The 20,224-nt window shown below is 47.3% G+C and overlaps 1 protein-coding gene across 1 annotated transcript in view; it reads right to left on the bottom strand.

Annotated features, from left to right (window-relative positions):
* The window catches only part of ANKFY1 (ankyrin repeat and FYVE domain containing 1), a 505,630-nt gene that overhangs the window by 99,466 nt on the left and 385,940 nt on the right, over positions 1-20,224 (bottom strand). The gene's annotated exons all lie outside the window — the stretch shown is intronic.

Raw genomic sequence — 20,224 nt, 5'->3', positions numbered from 1 at the left:
TCAACATGATTTGTTTCAGTTTTGTAAACACAGGCTTAACAAAGGAGTGTATGGTTTGAAGGAGGGAGACCCTCTGCAACTTTCCAGCTGGTTAAGAACCTATTTCTATGGCCCCAAAATGCTTGGAGGGGGAAAACAGCATATGCAAGAAAATTATAAGCAAGCATATGCAACAGTAAGCTCCAAGCACACAGCCTGAAAAGAGCTTCCTTTCCAAATACTTCATCTTCGGAGTAAGTGCATGAAGCTTATCGGAGGGTGGACCGAGTGCGCAATGCTTAAAAAAAGAATATGTGGCAGCCTATGTAGCATTACAACAAGTATCTTAATAGGAAAGAAAACAAGTTACTTACCTGTAACTTTGGTTCCCCAGTATTGGTAACTTTCATAGATTCCCATGCTTTGTATCATTCCCAGTCGTCGGAATGGGAGTCTCGGTAACCAAAAATAACATAGCAGTAGGTACAAAAGAGAAAGGAAAGGCCTGGGCCTCATTCCCTTTAGTAGTATATCCGCCTCTTTTTGTAAAAGAGACCAAACTAATCATCAGCCAATCAGAAGAGCCTCACCCCTTAGAACCCTCCTGAATAATGAACCTCAGAGCCTCAGATTTTCACAGCCGTTGTGTATTAGTAACCATATCTGCTGGAGGCTGAGGTTTCCTTGGGGAGGCGGGCAGGCGCATGGGAATCTATGAAAGTTACCAATACTGGGGAACCAAAGTTACAGGTAAGTAACTTGTTTTCTTGCCCCAGTATTGGAACTTTCATAGATTCCATGCTTTGTATCAGAGTAGCAAGCAGTAAGCAATACAGCACATTTTTGGCATAAACATACATTGCAAACGCCATCAGTATTCCAAAGATACAAAACAGACCCTCCAGGATTTCGCGATTTGCCGCGAAATCGGCACTTTTGTAGAAATCGTGGGATATTTTTACAAAAGCTAATCCATGCCGCTATATCCTGGGTGGTCTACCTATTGCATCAGTCAGTAGGCAAGCCTTCTAATTAGTCTAAACATTAATAAAACACTTGCAGATCGAAGTTAAATTGGGTGTTCATTCATAAATGTATACGGTTTAATGTTAAATAAAGTTCTCATGTTTTAACAAGACATGTATGAAAACGCTATTATGGAACGAAGCTAACAACCCGATTTGATCTGTATTCATAATGACCTTAAGAAGCTACTGGAGAGGAGAAATCAAGACCCAAAAAACAAACCCCTTTAGGCCAGAACTGGGTTGAGATGCAGTTCACTGGTGCTAGAAACCTTTACTTTCTCTCTTTAGAGGCGATACATAATTTGGCTTCTTGGTCCATAACGGTCTTACAGTGCACAAGAGCATTGAGCTTGCACGTGCAGCGATGTCAGCCAATCAGTCAGACTATTATCAGTTAACGCCTTTACCCTTTCATGTATTATTGTGACTATGTACCAATTAAGACTATTAAAGTGTTCTAAAGGTCAATGTACATTCTCAAATCCTTCATCTGCGATATGTGTAACAAGGAGGAAGACAATGTATCTGAAGAGGAGTAAAACATTTTGCCGGAAGCAGAGAGACCGATAAACTAACCTGCAGCACTGATATCATAGGGAGTCGCCACAGCTAGAGAACTCCATGGTCCTCTTAAAATGTACACCCCTTTGATTATATTTACATCCAAATGAGTGAAGAGAGCCACATACAACCCATAAAGATACTTTCTCCGCTCCACCGGCCTTCCTTCCAAAAAAGGTGTCCTCAGAAAGAGGTGCAATGTGTTAGTGGGAGGGTCTTGCTGAATTGCTTTGCAGAGACGTTTCAGTTCTTCTGTAGTGCTGCTATTATGTGCAAAACAGAAACTACCCTGAAGTGGGAAAACACCCGAGTTGATCAATCTTTGTAAGTACTTGTCTAGGCCAGACTTGTATGCAAGTGTACCTAAAGTGTACTACAGACCTGCATTAAAAAGCAGGAATAAAGTGTTGCATTGTCTCCTTCCCAACACTAAAAAGATATCCTCTTACTGGAAAGATGGGCAAGTAAATCCCAGAACCTGCCTCCACATTACCTTTTTTTTCTTTTACTTTATTTTTTTTTTAGAGGGCCAAGTGTGGCAATATGCAGGCTTTATGAAATCAGCGAGCTATGTGAAGCAACAAGGTACTTCCATACTCCCCTCTATTCAAGTATCACAGGAGAATCCTACAACATCTGGACCCCTTACCTCTCCACACTTCCGGTCGTTAGAAGAATAAAGGGTCCAGGGGCACTTTAGGCCTAAGCCTTGCGGTGCTAAGTTTCACGTGCTTGTAACACAAAACCTCGTAGCTTCAGAGGTGGATGAATAGCTGCTCACTAAGTTGTTTTTTAAGCCAGTGCAGTGTTGGCCGTTACATTGAAAGGTAATTAAAACAGAGCAAGGTTGGTTGAAGGCACTCCAATGGCTGAGGGCACTACAATGATAGATACCCCGGGCATGAGGCTGGCAGGTTCGAGGACTGATGTCTCCAGATGATTTGCATTGTTCAGGCCATATTTTCACTTCTGTCCGTACTGCTATAGTCCCTGCGCCCGTAAGGAGTAGCTCAGAAGTCCCTGCGCCTGTGAGGAGTAGCTCAGAAATTAGTGGCTGATAGTAACCTTTGCTACTTAGGCCTGAAAGAAAGGCTAGCTTCTGGTGCACCAGAATTTTTAATATGTTTCTGCATCTTTCCACAAGTACATTTAAATCAGAGATATGCATGTGAATGATCAATATTATTAACATTCATCTAGGATTTGCGTCATACTCATAGCAACATTTTGCCTGATCTGGAGATTTAATTGTACAGTACTCAGAATTTGGCACCTTGGAAGTTACAAATATTTTATTAGTTAGAAGCTTTTTGTTTTTCAAGTAATTACGAGATATGTGGGTGTTTTAAAAAAAAATGTATCTCTAAAACTAGTTTAGGACAGCAATAAAGTGATAGCTGGAAACGCTCAGGGCATATTCACAAGGAGTTAACTCTGATTTATCTCCACATTAACACAGCAGAAGTGGAGATAGATTTAACACTCCATTCACAAGCTAGCGCAAACTTAAGACAACACCAGTGTTCCCCCGATAACTGCACCCAAATTTACGTCTGCTACGCGGTTTTGCTTCACTGGGCTGCTGACGGGCAGTCTTTTGCTTTTCGAGGGAAACAAAGTGTCTACATTGTAAATAAACCAAATATACATAGCTTCAGGTTGTTAAATAACTAAAAAAACTAAGATATCTGTGTTTATTGTAGGAAAAATGCCCCCCCCCCCAAAAAAAAATGCCGCAAAATTGCTGCTAAATTTCCAAATTTGTGCCGCTAAATTTAAATTTTTGTGCAGCTAAATTTGCTAATCCATGCCACTATATCCTGGGGGGTCTGACAAAATGTGCAAACAAGGAAGGAGGGATAGAAAAGGAAAGCTCACCAATCAGTGGAAGAGGTTCCTCAGTACCGCTTGGCCCACAGCCGTGTCCTCTTGCATCAAGGAGTCCAAGCAGTAATGTCTTGTAAAGGGGTGCACGCTGCTCCATGTTGCAGCCCTGCAAATGTCTTTGATGTGCACTCCCGCAAAGAGTGCCGATGAAGAAGCCACAGATCTCTTGGAATGTGCTCTAATTCTGCTGGTTAGCGGCTTCCCCGCTGTTGAGTGACAATAGAGAATGGTACTAGAGATCCATTTGCAATACTTTCTTTTAAAAGAGGCAGGCCCTTGCGAGGGCCCCTAAAAGCAAAGAAAAGTTGCGAGGATTTACAGAATTCCTTGGTACGATCCAAATAAAATTTCAAGCACCTTTGCACGTTCAGAGAATGCAGTGACCTTTCCACCGGTGTGGAAGGGTGAGGAAAGAAAGATTTAAGAATCACCGGCTCATTTAGATTAAAATCCGAAGGGACTTTAGGTATGAACCTTGGATTAGTCCGTAAGATTACTGTATTCCTCTTGAATTGGAGAAACGGCTCCTGAATTGTGAGAGCTTGTAGCTCTCCAATGCGTCTTGCGGAAGTGAGGGCAAGAAGGAGAGCTAACTTCCATGAAAGGTATTTCATATCCGTGCGATGAATAGGCTCAAAAGGGGTCTTCATGAGTTGTGTGAGAACCAAATTCAGTTGCCAAGTAGGAGGCGGAGGCCTCACTGGAGGATAAACTCGAAACAATCCCTTGAGAAATGGTTTAATTATCCTTGAAGACCAGAGAGAAGGTCCAGATTGTGAACGTCTGTACCTAGAAATTGCAGCTAAATGAACCTTTATTGAAGAATGAGCCAGTCCAGTTTTAGCTAAGGACAAGAGATAAGGCAGAAGTTGATAGGGTTGAAACGTGAAGGGATCAACACCTTCTGCCCTGCACCAAAAGCAAAATCTTTTCCATTTCAAATGCTATGTTTTATTTGTAGAAGGAGCTCTAGCCTGAGAGAGAACCTGTCTTATTTCATTGGAGATGGGAAGATTCATGAATTCTCGCTGCTCAGGAGCCATACTGTCCAGTGCAATGAAGCTGGATCCGGATGCCAAATCTGCACCCCGGACAATGTGAGAAGGTCCGGAAGAACTTGCAAGGGAAGAGGAAGGGCCAGCGACAACAGATGGAGTTCCGGGAACCAGAACTGTCTTGGCCAGGCCGGAGCTATCAAGATCATCTTGCATGGCTCCACCTTGATCTTCCTGATAAGCCTCGGTATCATTGGAATGGGGGAAAAGGCGTAAACAAATGTCCCTGACCAGGCTATCGAAAGCGCATTCCCCAATGATCCTCGATGGTGAAGCCTGCTTGCATAAGACCGGCATTTCTTGTTGGTCGGAGTGGCAAACGGATCTATGGAGGACAACAGTGCCCATGGGCATCGACTCCATCCTTAGATTGTTTTTCGCCATGATGGGAAATGATGGAGTTAGTAGAGGTATAGTAAGAAAAGGATGTCCATGAGTGTGCATCTAAATAAGATGAAAACTGGAACGGATACGAGTCCAAGGGAGGCGGGAGGGTGTGTACAACTCTGCAGCTCTATATGCCAAGAACAGATGCATACTGGTAAGTAGCATTTTCCGTTCGAGGCATATGAGCTGCAGATTGTACACCTTAGCATCGATTGTGCAGCAGTGTCGCCCCTTAGCGGTGGTCACCCGTATCCATTGCATTTGTTAGAAATAAAGTTTTAAGGACAGCTTGGCCTACTGCAGCTTGCTGCTTGGCTTGCACATCAACACAATAGTGTTTAGTGAAGGCATGTGGTGTAGACCATGTAGCTGCCTTGCATATGTCCTTTAATGGTATGTTTCCTAAGAAATCCATAGAGGCTCCTAGTTTGAGAGTAGAATGCGCTCTAGGAGGAACTGTTAGTGTATGTTTAGCTTTAGCATAGCATATTTGTATACATTTTACAATCCACCTCGTAATCTCACCTTTGGAAATGGGGTTGCCTTTATTAGGAGGAGAAAAAGCGACAAACAGTTGTTTTGTCTTCCTAAAGGATTTTGTTCCATCTATGTAGTATAAAAGAGATCTTTTAACATCTAATGTGTGTAATGCTCTTTCTGCCACAGAGTCTGGGTTTTGGAAAAACACAGGTAACTCTACGGATTGGTTTAGGTGAAAGGAAGTGATGACCTTTGGAAGAAATTTTGGATTGGATCTAAGAACCACCTTGTTAGGATGTATTTGAAAAAATGGTTCTTGTATTGTGAAAGCTTGTATTTCACTTACTCTTCTAAGAGAGGTAATGGCAACAAGGAAAGCTGTTTTCCAAGTTAGACACTGCAGTTCACATTTATGTAAAGGCTCGAACGGGGGTCCCATGAGCCTTGTGAGTACTAAATTTAGGTTCCACACTGTGGAAGGTGGTAACCTTGGTGGGATTATTCTTTTTAATCCCTCCATGAATGCTTTTATTGCTGGTACTCTAAAGAGAGACACGTGTTGTCTGTTTTGTAGATATGCTGAAATTGCTGCAAGGTGCAGGCATATGGAATATGCCAAGGTAGACATTTGTAAATGTAAAAGGTAACAGATGATATTTTGGATGGAAGCATCCAGTGGATCAATGTGATTATTTTTGCAATAAATTGCGAATCTTCTCCATTGAGCTGCGTAACACACTCTAGTAGTGGGGTTTCTAGCCTCTTTAATGATATTCATACAGTCTGGTGGTAGGTTTAAATAACCAAACTAAGACTTCAGGAGCCAGAACGCCAAATTCAGTTGATTGGGATCTGGGTGTTAGCAGGGATGGTGTGAGGCGTAGCTTTTGATGCAGAGCTAGAGACAGTTCTAGTAGTGTGGTGAACCACGGTTGGCGTGCCCATGTGGGAGCTACCATTATCATTGTGAGAGACTGTTGTCTGAGCTTGCGCACTACTAATGGAATGAGTGGGAGAGGCGGAAAAGCGTACGCAAATCTGCCTGACCAGTTCATCCATATCGCATTGCCTTCGGACTGTGGGTGTGGGAACCTGGCGGCGCATGGCTGAAGAACTTGTGGATGTAGTTCCCATTCGTGAATTTGTTGTGTCTGCCGACTTAACAGATCTGCTATCTGATTGTGGACTCCTGGAAGGTGCTCCGCTAGCAGATGTATGTTTTGAGGAATGGCCAATCTCCAAATGTTCTGAGCAAGTTGGGACAGTTGGTAGAGAGTGTGTCCCCCCCTGTGTTTGTATATAGTACATGGCCGTCCGGATTAAGACAGCCTTGTTTTGTACTTGAAGTTGAAAAGTCTTGAGTGCTAGGAATATTGCTAGCAGCTCTAGGTGGTTGATATGGGACCTTTTCTGTTGAATGGTCCATTGTCCTTGAGTTGTGTGATGTAAGAGATGGGCTCCCCACCCTGTGAGGGATGTGTCTGTTGTAAGCACTACTTGTGGAACAGGCTCTAGGAACGGCCGCCCCTATGTCAGGTTTTTGGTGTTCCACCATTGCAGAGAGCGATATGTGCGGCTATCCACCAACACCAGGTCTTTTAGTTGACCTTGAGCTTGGTTCCACTGTTGTGCTAAGCACTCTTGTAGGGGACGCATCTGCAGTCTTGCGTGTGGTACTATGAAGATGCAAGATGCCATCATGCCTATTAGTCTCATTAACACCCTGGCTTGTAGAGACTGCTGGTGTTGAAACTTGGTGACTAAGGCTTGAATGCTCTGTATCCTGGCTGTGCTGGGATACGCTAGAGCTGTGGACGTATTTAGTGTAGCTCCTAGATACTGATGTACATGCGAAGGCTGTATGTGCGACTTGGTGTAGTTTATTGTGAATCCTAAGTCGTGCAATGTTTGAATCGTTTGCTGTGTGTGCTGGAAACACTGATTGAACGATTTTGCTTTTATTAGCCAGTCGTCTAGGTAAGGGAAGACATGTATCTGTTGTCTTCTGAGATGTGCTGCTACCACTGCTAGGCACTTTGTGAATACTCTTGGTGCCGTGGTTACTCCAAATGGAAGGACTTGGAATTGATAATGTTGTCCTTCTAGTACAAACCTTAGATACTTTCTGTGAGCAGGATGTATGGGGGGATATGGAAGTAGGCATCCTTTAGATCTAGTGTTGTAAGGAAGTCGCCCTGTTGTAGTAGTGGAAGCAACTGTTGTAAAGTGATCATATGAAAATGATCTGATTGTATGTAGTGATTGAGGGGCCTGAGATCGAGTATTGGCCTCAGTGTCCCGTCCTTTTTGGGAATTAGAAAATACAGCGAGTAAACCCCCATTTCCTGTTCTTCTAAAGGAACTGTTTGAATAGCACCATTCTGTAGAAGTGATAACACTTCTTGTCGAAGCAGAGTTAGATGGTCTGTAGACATTGGACGCTGTCTCGGAGGTAGGTTTGGAGGTGTTGCGGTAAGTTCTAGGCAGTAACCATGTTGGATAATCTGTCTTACCCACTTGTCTGTTGTAATGGAGTTCCAGACAGGCAGGAACTGTGTTAATCTGCCCCCTACAGGAGTGGTATGCTGTGGGGGGAGCAGAGGGAAGTCATTGCTTGGTGGTGGAAGAGGATCGATTGTTATTATTACCGTGACCTCTTCCTTTGTTATGGTTTCCTCTATATCCTCCTCTAAAGTATCCTTTATTGGAGGAGGTTTGTGACTTAAAAGATGATGTAGTGTCTGCTCCAGTCTGCTTGGAGCCTCCTCTGTAGGAGGAGCGACGAAAGGAGCCTCTACTTGGTGTAGACTTTAAAGCTCCCATAGACTTAGCCATGTCAGTGTCTTTTTTCATCTTTTCTAGTATGTTGTCTACTTAAGGACCAAATAATTGGTTTTAATTGAAAGGCTGGTTTAAAATGGTAGTTTGTACCTCTTGTTTAAACCCTGAAATGCATAGCCATGTATGTCTCCTAAGTATGACACTGGTGTTTATGGCCCTAGATGCTGTGTCTGCGGCATCTAGTGCACACTTTATTGTGGCATTAGATATTAGCTTGCCTTCTTGTATAAGGTCAGTTGCTTGATCTTTGTACTGATCTGGTAGATGTTGAAGTAGTTTTTCTAGTTGATCATAATGAGCCCTATCATAACGAGAGAGGAGGGCTTGTGTATTTGCTATACGCCACATGTTTGCCGCATGTGCAGCTACTCTTTTCCCTGATGCATCAATTACCTTTGATTCTTTATCAGGTGGGGGCGCTTCTCCTGATGTTTGAGAATTGGCCCTTTTCCTAGCATTGGACACCACTAATGAATCTAGTGGAAGGTGTCCTTTAATATAGACTGGGTCTGCAGGTGCTGTCCTTTATTTCTTTTTAATTCTAGGATTTAAAATTCTCATGCGTACAGGATCTTTAAATACTTCTGGAGCATGCTTGATTACTCCCTTAATCATTGGAAGGATTTGAGCAGTCCTCAGAGTGCTCAAAGGTGTCTAAGAGAAAATCCTCTTCAATATCGTCAGAATGCATAGACACTCCATGGTAAACAGCAGCTCTGTTTAACAGATTACTAAAACTAATTGGGTCTTCTGGAGGGGAAGGCTTTGATGGGTATGAATGTGGTTCTGGAACGTCAGGCATATTCTGTGGATTTGGAAAATTATATATAGGTATCTCTGTTGGGTTTGAATAATCCCAAATACCCTCATCTATGTGGTATGAGCTAGGCTCTTCCTCATCCTCCCCTCCCTCTAAGTTATATTCATCATCCATTTGCTATGAGGAATTTGATAATGGAGAATGTGCAGGAGATATAGGAGGTGATATGTGAGGAGATCTAGGAGAAGGAGGAAGAAGAGGTATAGGAGAGGAAGGGTGCACAGGAGATGTTGCACAGTCCTTCTTGGCAGGCACCTCATGAGTGGGTGGTGCCTCTGCTGGTCTCTTCTTGGGAGTTGTAGTGCCCACATGACCTGTCTTTGGGTCTATATAGATCTTCTTTTGTTGAGGATCTGGTGTAAAAAGTTCCTCCTCTTCTACAACCTTCCTGGGCTTCGATTTTTTCGGCTCCGGCGGAGGTTGTGGTTTTTCTTTAGCATTGGGAGGTGTTGTAACGTCTCGTGGCAAAGTTTTCGGGGCCGAAGGTGTTGTTTTCGACTAGGTAGGCATGTTCGAGGGTTTGGGCACCTCCGAATCAGGCTTCTTTTTCTTCGGCACCGAAGAGGTAGAAGTGGACAGCTTCGGAGCCGGTGCTTCTTTTGGTTTCGGTACCGGTACGTTTTTATTTTTCGGTGCCGGTACGATTCTCGGCTTCAGTACCGAAGGGTCTTTTGGCTTCGGCGCCGAGGTGTCTTTATATTTCGGTGCCGACGGGAGAGGTTTACTCGGTGTCGAGGCACTAGAAGGCTTTGTTAGTTTCTTCGGAGCCGGGCTCGATGGCAGGGCTGTTGAAGTGGATTTTCAGTCTCGACTGGGCCCTTTGGGCGGAGTGCTGACCTTTGGCTTCGGTTTGGGCAAAGGATGTGGTGCAGGGGCAGTAGTACTCACGCGCTGACCCGATGGAATGGAATCATCCGAGTCGTCTGCCTCTGATACGATCTGGAGATCAGGAGAGTCTTCTTCTTCGGGAACAAGGGGAACCTCTACATCGAAGATATCCTCCGGTGCTGGGGCTGATCTCCTCATCTCGTGTCGACAGGCCCTCCGATCCCGGATGGTTTTCTTCGATCGGAAGGACGCACAGGCTGTGCAGGTCGACTCGTCGTGTTCCGGCGATAGGCAGAGGTTACAGACCTCGTGGTGATCGCTATGTGGGAATTTTGCCTGGCATTTCGGGCATTTCTTTAACGGAGTTCTTTCCATGAGGTGTAGGCCGCACGGCGTCAATAGGCCTAACGGCCCACTTCGATGACCGGAATGGAAGTTATGTCGTCGAAAAGCCTTGTCTTCGATGTCGAAGGTAGTTTGTTGAAGTTTTTGGAAGTTCTGCTCTTCGAAGTTGCTGAAAAATGTTTTTCTGGCCGGAGCGGAGAAACTTTCATCCGAACCCAGTGGCAGAAAAAAACAATCTAAGGATGGAGTCCATGCCCATGCGCACTGTTGTCCAAGGGAGGAGTCACCTATCTCATGACTACAAAGACTTCTTCCAAGACAACAACAACCTGCAATCATCCGAGCCCAAGACCAGGTGGCGGTCTAATGCTAAGGTGTACAATCTGCAGCTCATATGCCTCGAACACCTTGTTCAGAACCACCTGGTTCAGCTCCCACTCATGACTGACTGAGGACAGTCTGCATAGTCTGTCGGCATGTTCGTTTAAGACTCCTGGCAGATGTCCCGCTTGCAGCATAATGTTGTGAAGGATAGCCCATTCCCAGATTTCCTGAGCTTCTTGAGACAACGGGAGAGACCTTGTTCCTCCCTTTTGTTGATGTAATGCATGGCCGTGGTGCTGTCCGTACGGAAGAGTACCTTTGAACCCTCCAGGCGAGGGAGAAATGCTTGAAGAACCAGCTTGATTGCTCTGAGTTCTAGTAGATTGATATGAAGAAGACGGTGCTGAGGAGACCAATGTCCACTGACATGAAAGTACTGCCCCCCAGCCGTCCAATGACGCATCCGTCGTCACAACCTGAGAAGACGGATCGCTTATGAAGGATAGACCTTGGGATAGGTTTTCCTGCTTCGTCCACCATAAGGCAGCTGTTTTCATCGTTGAGGTGATGGTCACCTTGTAGTCGAACGAACCGTGAATTTGCTGCCATTGAATGTCGAGCTGCTCCTGGAGAGGACGCATCCTCAATCTGCAGTGAGGAATCAGAGCAATGTATGAGGTGATCACTCCCGGAAGGGATTTGTAACGGCGTACTGAAAGATACCTTCTTTTTCTGAAGGCCAGCGCCATCGACTGCAGTTTTTCTTGCCTGTCTAAAGTCGGGAAAGCCTTGCTGAGATCAGAGTCCAAGATGGCTCCCAGGAAGTGTGCAGTCCTGGACAGAACCAGAGATGACTTCTCCTTGTTGAGAGTAAGGCCCAGATTCTGAAAAGGGTTTGTACATGCCTAGACTGCTTCGCTCGCAGCCTCCCTGGACGGGGCGTTCAGCAACCAGTCTTTCAGGTAAGGGAAGATCTGAAAATGATTCCTCCGCAGAAACGCCGCCACCGGTGCCAGCACCTTGGTAAAGATTCTTGGAGCTGAGCGAAGACCAAAGGGTAAAACCCTGAATTGAAAGTGGCTCTTGGCTACTGTAAACCGTAGAAACCTTCTGTGTGCTGGGTAAATCGGTATGTGAAAATACGCATCTTCGAGTTCGAGCGTGGCCATGAAATCCCCTGGATTGATAAGATGAAGTATGTCTTGAAGTGAAACCATCCGAAAGGATAGGGAAATGAGATAGGTGTTGAGCTCCCTGAGATCTAAAATGGGGCGCCATTTCTCTAGCGTCTTCCTCACCAGGAAGAACCTGGAATAAAAACCTTCCCCTCTTTGGGAGGAGGGGACCGGCTCTATAGCACCTTTGAGGAGCATCTGATGAACTACGAGCCGCAGATGTTTTGATGGAATGGCGGCCGGGGGCTTGAAAGGTCGGATGTGTGTGAATTCCAAAGTATGGCCCTTTCGAATGATGTTTAGTACCCAACGGTCTGATGTTATGCTGGACCAATTCTGAAGGTATTGAGATACCCTGCCCCCTGCCATGGTCTTGTAGAGGAGGGCAAAGTAGGAAGAGCCAGGATGCCGCTATTGCTTCTTGGACGTAACCAGTCCTTGGCGATTTTGTCTTCCTCTATTGTTCGGACGAGAGAAATTCGAGGACTGGCTTTGTCTTTGTTGGTAAGGCTGACTGTATTCTTGAGAGCCGGATCCATACAATGAGTACCGTTGCTGTTGGTAGGATCCTTTGTAGGAGTTACTCTTACCTCTGGCCCCTTTGAAAGGAGCTTTTCGGTACTGAAGTGTACCCAGAGACCTCGCCGTCTCTGTATCCTTCTTGATATCCTGGAGAGTGTCGTCTATATGTTTCGAAAAACAACCTTCATCTCCATCAAACGGTAAATCCAAGATTTTATTCTGGATTTCAGGCCTGGATCAAGTCGCCCTGAGCCATCCCTGGCGACGAAGAACTGCAGCACCAGCCAATGATCGAAAGGCAGTTGTGGCGAGATCCATGGCACAATCAATAATCTCCATTGATGTTGCCTCTCCCTCTTGCAAAATTTTCTTTGCTTCGCCTTTCGCCTCTTGAGGTACTTGATCCAGATAGGACGCAACGTCCCACCATAGCTGACGGTTATACCTGCCTAATATTGCTAAGGCATTCGCTGCCCGCACCAGAAGACTGGCCATAGATGATAATCGTTTACCAGCGTTGTCCAATCTCCTGCCTTCCTTATCTGGAGGTGTTGTTAAAGGAGCTGATGGGTTGCGTGATTTCCTCTGTGCCACTTGAGAAATCACAGAGTCCGGTTTTAAGTGTCCTGTCAAAGACGCCAGACCATCCTCAGGTGCTTTATATTTCTTTTCAAGGCGTGGTAGCACAGGGACCACTGTCGCTGGGTTTTTCATAGCCTTCAGGCCTTGATCCCAAACTTGTTGAACAATGGGGACAGACCTAGTAACCTTCCTATATGGCTCTTTAAAGTCATACAAAAACACTCAGTGGTAACAGAAGGCATAGCTAGTTTGAATCTGCCACAGGCTCTTTCCATTAACTTATGGAACCCTCCGATATCTGCCGGAGGGGAGTCCACTGGATCCGGACATGGTGAAGCTGGGTCTGGGATAACCTACTCGTCCTATTCTATACCTTGATTTGGTCTGCCGTCAAAGTTTTGATCCTCATCCGAGGAATCATCTTGAGTGTTCAATGGTATTGAAGGAATCGGTGTTTGCGGCTGAGATATCACCTGAGCCAGCAACTCTGGAGAAACCAGTATAGGTGTCGTAGGAACCGGCAGGGCTTGCGTAGACGGAACAGGCATAGGCTGTGAACACCTGGATTTGTAATCCTGCAGCATGTTGTGTAAATCCTGCAAGAGCGAAGAAGGCACTGACACCATCTGCTGACCCGAATACTCCTGAGTCTGAGCAGAATGTTGGTACCCACATTCCTACAGGTATTCCCCTTCAGAATCCATTTCTTGACATTTTACCAGAAGCTCAGAAGGACTGCGTGCATATTCATATGAGCTCTGATCTTCCTCATCCGAGTCGTCCTCATCCTCATCCAACAGCAGAGCCGGAGGTAAGGAGGTAACCCTCCTCAGGGACGTCATATTAGGTGTAATGCGTCACATGGAAATGGGGATTCTTTCCGTCGACGATGGAGTTGTTCCTGGCAATGCTCTCGTCGACGGAATAGCCTTTGTCGACGAGCGAACAACCGTTGACGAGATGGGCGTCGACGACGCACCTGCTGCCGTCGTTGTCAATGTTGTCGAAGCACTCGACAACGAGACAGTCGTCGTAACCGCTGTCGACTAAATCCTCGTCGGCGCTGCCATCGATGTCGTCGTCGTCCTCGACATCCTCGTCGATCGTACCGTTGACGAGCCAGTCGATGGTACCACTTTAAGTTTAGGCTTCAACGCCTTCGTCGACGAAGTCTTCAGCTGTGTCGTCGACGACTTGGAACTCCTGTCAGACTTCTCAGAGAACTAAGAAGATGGCTTCTTGAAGGCTGGAACCGTCTTCGTATCAGAAGATGGTGTAGATGGTCCCTCCCTCTCCTTTACACCGAGGTGAGGAGATTCAACCAGACCTAGGCTCTCAGACTCTCTGGAGGTCTTTTTTGAGGCCTTAGCAGGATGTTCCACTGAAGGCAAAGGGAAACCCCTACCACTTTAGACTGAACTTCTTGAAGATGTAGCTGTAGAAGAGTCCTCACTTTCACTGGAAATTGTGTCCTTTCTAGACTTCAACTTCTGAAGCCAGGTAAGAAGTCTACCCTCACGTCACGGAGGGTTTTGGTGGAAAAGGTGCGACAGATCTTGCAGTCCGCAGCCTTATGGTCAGGATAGAGGCAATAAATTATTTATTCATTTATTTTATTTATTTAGAGTTTTATATAGCGCGTAGTTACCCTCGGGCATCCCAGCGCTTGTCCAGGCAGCAACAATATCCACAGAGCCAGATCAGACACACCACATAGGGAATAGATGTGTTTTCACGGGCTTCCGAAAACGAAGAGTGCAAGTCTCTAAGCGCATCTTCAGCGGAAGCGCGTTCCAGAGAGTGGCTGTGTGGACCGAAAATCTTCTACCACCAGTACGGGCCTTATTAACCCTAGGAACCTGAACCAGGTGTTTCTGGTCGGAGCGCAAATCTCTGTTAGCTTTATAGGGCACCACTAACTTCCTTAGGATGGAGGGTTCCTTCCCCTGGAGGATTCTATGTGCTGTGCAAAGAGCTTTGAATTTAACCCTCTCCGGCACTGGAAGCCAGTGCAGTGACTTCAGGGCGGGTTTAGCTGACTGTCTCCTTGGCACGTTCGTCAGCATCCTAGCCGCAGCGTTTTGAACCCGCTGAAGCTTGCTGAAAGATGCTTCAGTGGCGCCAAGGAAAATAGAGTTGCAGTAATCGAGCAACAGGAATACAATCTTTATGCCTATCCTCTACAAACAATCTTTTCTTGCAACAGGTGGAGCAGGGCTTGAATAGGGCCTTCTTCTTCTCTTTATCAGACATCCTGGAAGAGACAGCCAACAATTTTGAAGAATAAATCCTGAAGAAACACTGAAAAAGAGTTGAGATTGAGCAGAGCTCAAAGGAGACTCCCTAAGCAAAACGTGCGGTAGAAAATCTGAGGCTCGTTCAGGAGGGTTCTAAGGGGTGAGGCTCTTCTGATTGGCTGATGATTAGTTTGGTCTCTTTTACAAAAAGAGGCGGATATGCTACAAAAGGGAATGAGGCCTCTTTTGTACCTACTGCTATGTTTTTTTTGGTTACCGAGACTCCAATTCCGACGGGGAATGATACAAAGCATGGGAATCTATGAAAGTTCCAATACTGGGGCAAATACCTTAGTACGGGTAATGTTGCTTTATTGACTGGTGGGATGAGCTTGAAGTGATGGTGGAGGTGAAACCCCTCATGTTCTAGCCCTTGAATAAGCAGGAGACTATTCACCTGACAATCTCCTGTGCCATTTTATTTCCACAGATGATCAAATGATGATATCAGTTATGAAAGGCAGTAGTACGAGTTACTTATCTTCGGTAACAATGTATCTGGTATAGACTATTCTAGCCGCAGATTCCTTCATGTAGAATTATCCCCAGGCATGAGACTGGATCGGGAAAACTTTTTGCCACAGCATCCCTGTGCGCCGGGGGGACGGCATCACGCAACTCTGCCCAGGTGTTGTCTGCGTACGTGATGTCAGCGAGGTCACATAAGTCCCACCCTGGCGCGCCTACGTCAGTTTTCTTCGGAGAACTTTTCCGCGCCACAACGCAGAGCCATCAGACAAAACTGTGAGTATAGGAACGGTGTGCGAAAGAGCAGAAAAAGTGGAAAAAGGAATGGTGAGGAACAACACCATAAAGAGCAGTGCCAGGCACTGAAGTACCCAAAGGCAGGGAAAAGAATAAAGAACAGAGCCCAGCAACCCTGCCAGTACGGAGATAGCCCCCCTTGGAGACAAAGAACATATGTAAAAATTTCATGATAACATGTAGCAGGACTACAACCCCAACCAAAAACAATGAAGGGGAACCAGTCCGGGACAAACCAGGAATGGCAAAACTCCAAGATAGCCCCATCACAGAGTGTGACCACCCTCATAAGGAACAAAGGGCAGAGGCACAGCCAAAAGACCCCAACCTAGAGGATAGCTGAGGGCCCAGAACCCTAGCAAAAAAGGGGGCGGAGGGAGCCGAGTGGAAGGTAGGCCCCAACCTGGAGCAACCAGAGCATAAGGGCACCGAAGTACCTATAAACCTATCCTCCAATATGCCAAAAGGGGAGGAAAAGGGACAAATTAACTGTACGAACATCCTGTCAGAAAGAGGGAAAGAATGTTCTCATGGAAGACACAGCCGCCCTCAGCGAGGCGAGTGCAGGAGACCAAAATGTCCTCGCAGAAAGGGGAGGAAGGTTGGGCCATGAAGGAATCTGCGGCAAGAACCGTCTCTACCAGATACATGGTTACCGAAGGTAAGTAACTCCTACATCTGATAGAGACTACTAGCCACAGATTCCTTCAAGTAGAATAAATACCCCAGCCATACCCAAGGGGAAGGAGGGTTTGCGAGAGGACCCTACCCACTTGGTCATAGCAGAGGGTCCCACAGGGGCCGAGTCCCAAGAAAGGACGAGGAGCCTCGTCCTCCCAGGCAAGGAGAACCCCCCCCCAGCAGAAGACCACCAACCACAAAGGGGATCCGGAAAAAAGAGAAGAGGTAGCCTGTCCTCACTCAGCAGAGGAAACAATGCAAGGTGAAAGGAGGCCAAGCACCCCACGCCCATACAAGGCAACAAAACCTCCGCCGAAGGCCAAGGCAAGGAAGAGGAGCATCGAAGGAGAAGAGCAAACGAGAGACTCCAAGGAGAAGAAGCGGAGCAAAGGCAAGCCCAGACAGAACGGCGCAGTCAGCAAAAAGCAGGAGGAAGCCAAAACGGCAGCTCAAGGTCACCCAGGAAGAACCAGCCAACGCCCCCGCAGGGACAGACTGCGACTGCAAGAGGGACAAGAAGTCAGCGACCATCTCCTCCCACAGGGAGAAGAGGTAGAATTGAGTGCAAGGACCACTGGAAGAGGCAGACAAGGCAAGGATGACAACCCCACTAAAGCCCCAAGAAGGCACAATGGTGCAGAAAAACAACAGGTTGGCACCAGCAAGCTCAGCCAGACGCAGAGGACACCACAGAACGAAGCACTTAGAGCAAGAAGGCGTAGCAGAGTCCGGATCCATCCAGGGAGGAGACCGCATACACGGCCCAAAAGGAAGTGGAACCAGACAGAACCATGACGCCAGGCCACGGACAGAAGGCCAGACCAGGCAAACAGCGCAGCGATCCCAGAGAAGAACACCATGGGGCGCAACTCAAGCTAGTCCAAGCCATCAGCAAGAGATTTGCATCTGCAACATACCGTAAGAAGCCTGCAGGCGACCACAGCTCCCCAACACATGACAGGGCTATATAACAGCCACCTCTACCTCACATAGGGCATTTCACGTCCCAAGACATGGGAACCTCTTAGGAAAAAAACCTCTGCAGCAGAGGCCAACAGAAAAGACCTGCGGCAAAACCCCGCAGAAGGCTTATCAAGCAGCCAAAGACGAAAAACACAGAAGGCCTAGTCTCAGGGCCAGCATGGTGTAGAAAACCCAAAGCAAAAACACACAGTCAAAAAGGGCTGGCCAACAGAACCGAAGTCCCAACAAGGAGGACCAGAATGGCCACGAAGCACACCTAACAGACAACTGGGGCGACCCGCCCCAATGGAAGAACACCTCCAATAACAAGATCAACTCACAGGTCACTGAGGGGGAGAAGAAGGGGGAGGCAGAGGAGGAGGAGGAGGTCGAAGCCCCGCCAAGAACCTCTGGATGACTGAGTCTGCAGGGGCATGGAACAATAGAGCACCATCGAAAGGAAGGTCCACCATTCTGTTCTCGAACATTCTCCGGAAACACATTGTCCCGAAGCCAGGCATGGCGATGAAGGGCAACCGAAGAAGCCATGGCACGACCCAGCACCTCCGAGATGTCTAGAGCGGAGCAAAGAATAAACGCCACCAGCTCCCGGCCACCCAACACATGGTGCCTCAAATCAACATGGGCACCCTCCTGAGAAGCTGTAGACATTAGGGACTCCCCGAGTCCCACATGCAAGAAATGACCCTAGCCAAAACGCACAGCGTGTTAACGGCCCACAGAGCACTGGTTGAGGCGAACATATTGTGACCCCAGGAGTCCAACCAGTGGGCCTCCTGTGACGGCAGCTGGGTAGAGATCCACGTCCCGGTGGTTAGGCATGGTCCAACACCGAGGAGGGGAGCCCCACTGAGGTCAGCAATGCGTTGGCGTAGTTCAAGGTGGGTCAGACTCAGGCAAGGGTTTCCAGAGCATCGCTGAGGCTGTAGGGTTGGTCAAGTTTCAGACTGTTGCAGAGTGTGGAAGGCTACGTTGCACCTTAAATACTAAGGGGGAAGCATGGGGGGCAAATGCCCACTAAGGGAACTCTCAGTCGAACCCCCGTGTTCAGAGGTGAGATCCACACTCAGGTAGGGATACCCCACTACGCGATGGCCGGGCTGATGGACTTTCCGCCTGGCCCAGGGTGAAAGTTATCCGTGTGTGGGCAGGGGTGGTGATACTACTGCGCGAACTAGCAGTCGATTGCCCCTTACTATGTCCGTGTGGTCAACGTTCTGCAGAGTGCCCCAGTCTCGGGGGGGGGGGGGGGGGGGGGGGGGGGGAGATTACAGGCCCATTCCGCTTGGTTCTCCTTACGCCAGGGCGTGATTCTGGACTCCGCTCAAAGCCCTAGAACCCTAGGAATTGCCCGCTGTAGTCTCGGAGTTCGGGACTTCCTCCAGGCCGTGCCCGCTGACTCGTCGCAGGGCCCCAGCGATGTCGGTAGGTGGTCTTTTTGGGGTGTGGGTTCGCCTCTCGCCACAACCCCCACTCCTCTCCGTTCTGGAGTCCTACAGGAGAAGGCCTCTTGCTCCACTTGAGGCCACCTCCAGCACCTGTGTCGTAGGTAGGAAGTCTCAATTCTTCGCTACGGTGACGCTGGGTTTCCTCCAGAGTGCCTTCACTGATGGTGTAGCCCAAGTCACTCTTTCTCCTGCAGTCTGCTGCAACAGAGCAGCACGCCAGTGCTAGACAGCGGGGCGCTGCTACAGGTCCTAAGATGGCAGTTTCAGTCTGTAGTCGGCTCCTTCTCGGAGACCGCCAGAGAGCTCAATCAGGGGGCAATACGTCCCCAATCTGTTCACTGCCTCCTCGAATGTATGAAGTGCCATTAGGAGGGGTGCCCCAATGCCTTCTGTGCTGTAGACATGGCTTTAGTAGGCAGCCGTGGCACGGAGACCTCTCAGCGCACTTCTAATTTCATGCACTGCTAAGCCACACCCCCCCTCCAGCACATGTTTTAAAATGGCTCCCATGGTCACCTGAACTAGCAGTAATAGTTCTGACCAGCAAAGGGGCATATCTGCGTATGCAGGTATGCCCTTACACGTAAAATTAAGCACCCTGCCTTAGGTCTGTAAGACCTGCTGTAGGGTTGACTTACAAATATTACATGCAGTTTTAGGAACATGGCACACATGTGTTTGTGACATGTTGTGTTTTCACTTTAGTCCGCACCAAGATACGCAGTCCGCAATGGCAGTCTAGCATACGCTTAATAAGGGGTCCCTTAGGATGGCACAATCGTGCCGCAGCTCTTAGGTTCCCTCTTTAGTACCTCAGGCCCAAGTATCAAAGTACCATTTACTAGGGGACTCACAGAGGGTGCTAAAAAGTTTCGCCAATTGGGGGAACAAGTGTACACTTTTTGAGGAAAGAACACTAGTATTGGGGACCTGGTTTGCAGGAACCTAGTACACTTAAGTCAAATATGCATCTAATACCAGAAAAAAAGTGTGTGTGTGTGGGGGGGCATGAGGGGGTGGAGGAGGGGGGGGGAGGAGTCTTGCTGTTTTTATTAATCATTGTATGTATTTGCAAATGTCTGATTCTGTGTTAAGCCTAAAGCTGCTCGACCACACTACCCTCTAATAGAGTACTTTAGGATTCCATAGCAAGATCTGTCCACTAATAAGGAAACCTCTGGACTCTACACTGTACATCTAATTATTGATATATCACATAAAGAGACAGCTTCCTA

Source organism: Lissotriton vulgaris, chromosome 2_1, assembly GCF_964263255.1.
Source record: "Lissotriton vulgaris chromosome 2_1, aLisVul1.2, whole genome shotgun sequence".
Lineage (NCBI taxonomy): Eukaryota > Metazoa > Chordata > Amphibia > Caudata > Salamandridae > Lissotriton > Lissotriton vulgaris.
The sequence above is the reverse complement of the archived record's forward strand: the minus strand, read 5'-3'. Positions and strand labels throughout refer to the sequence as shown.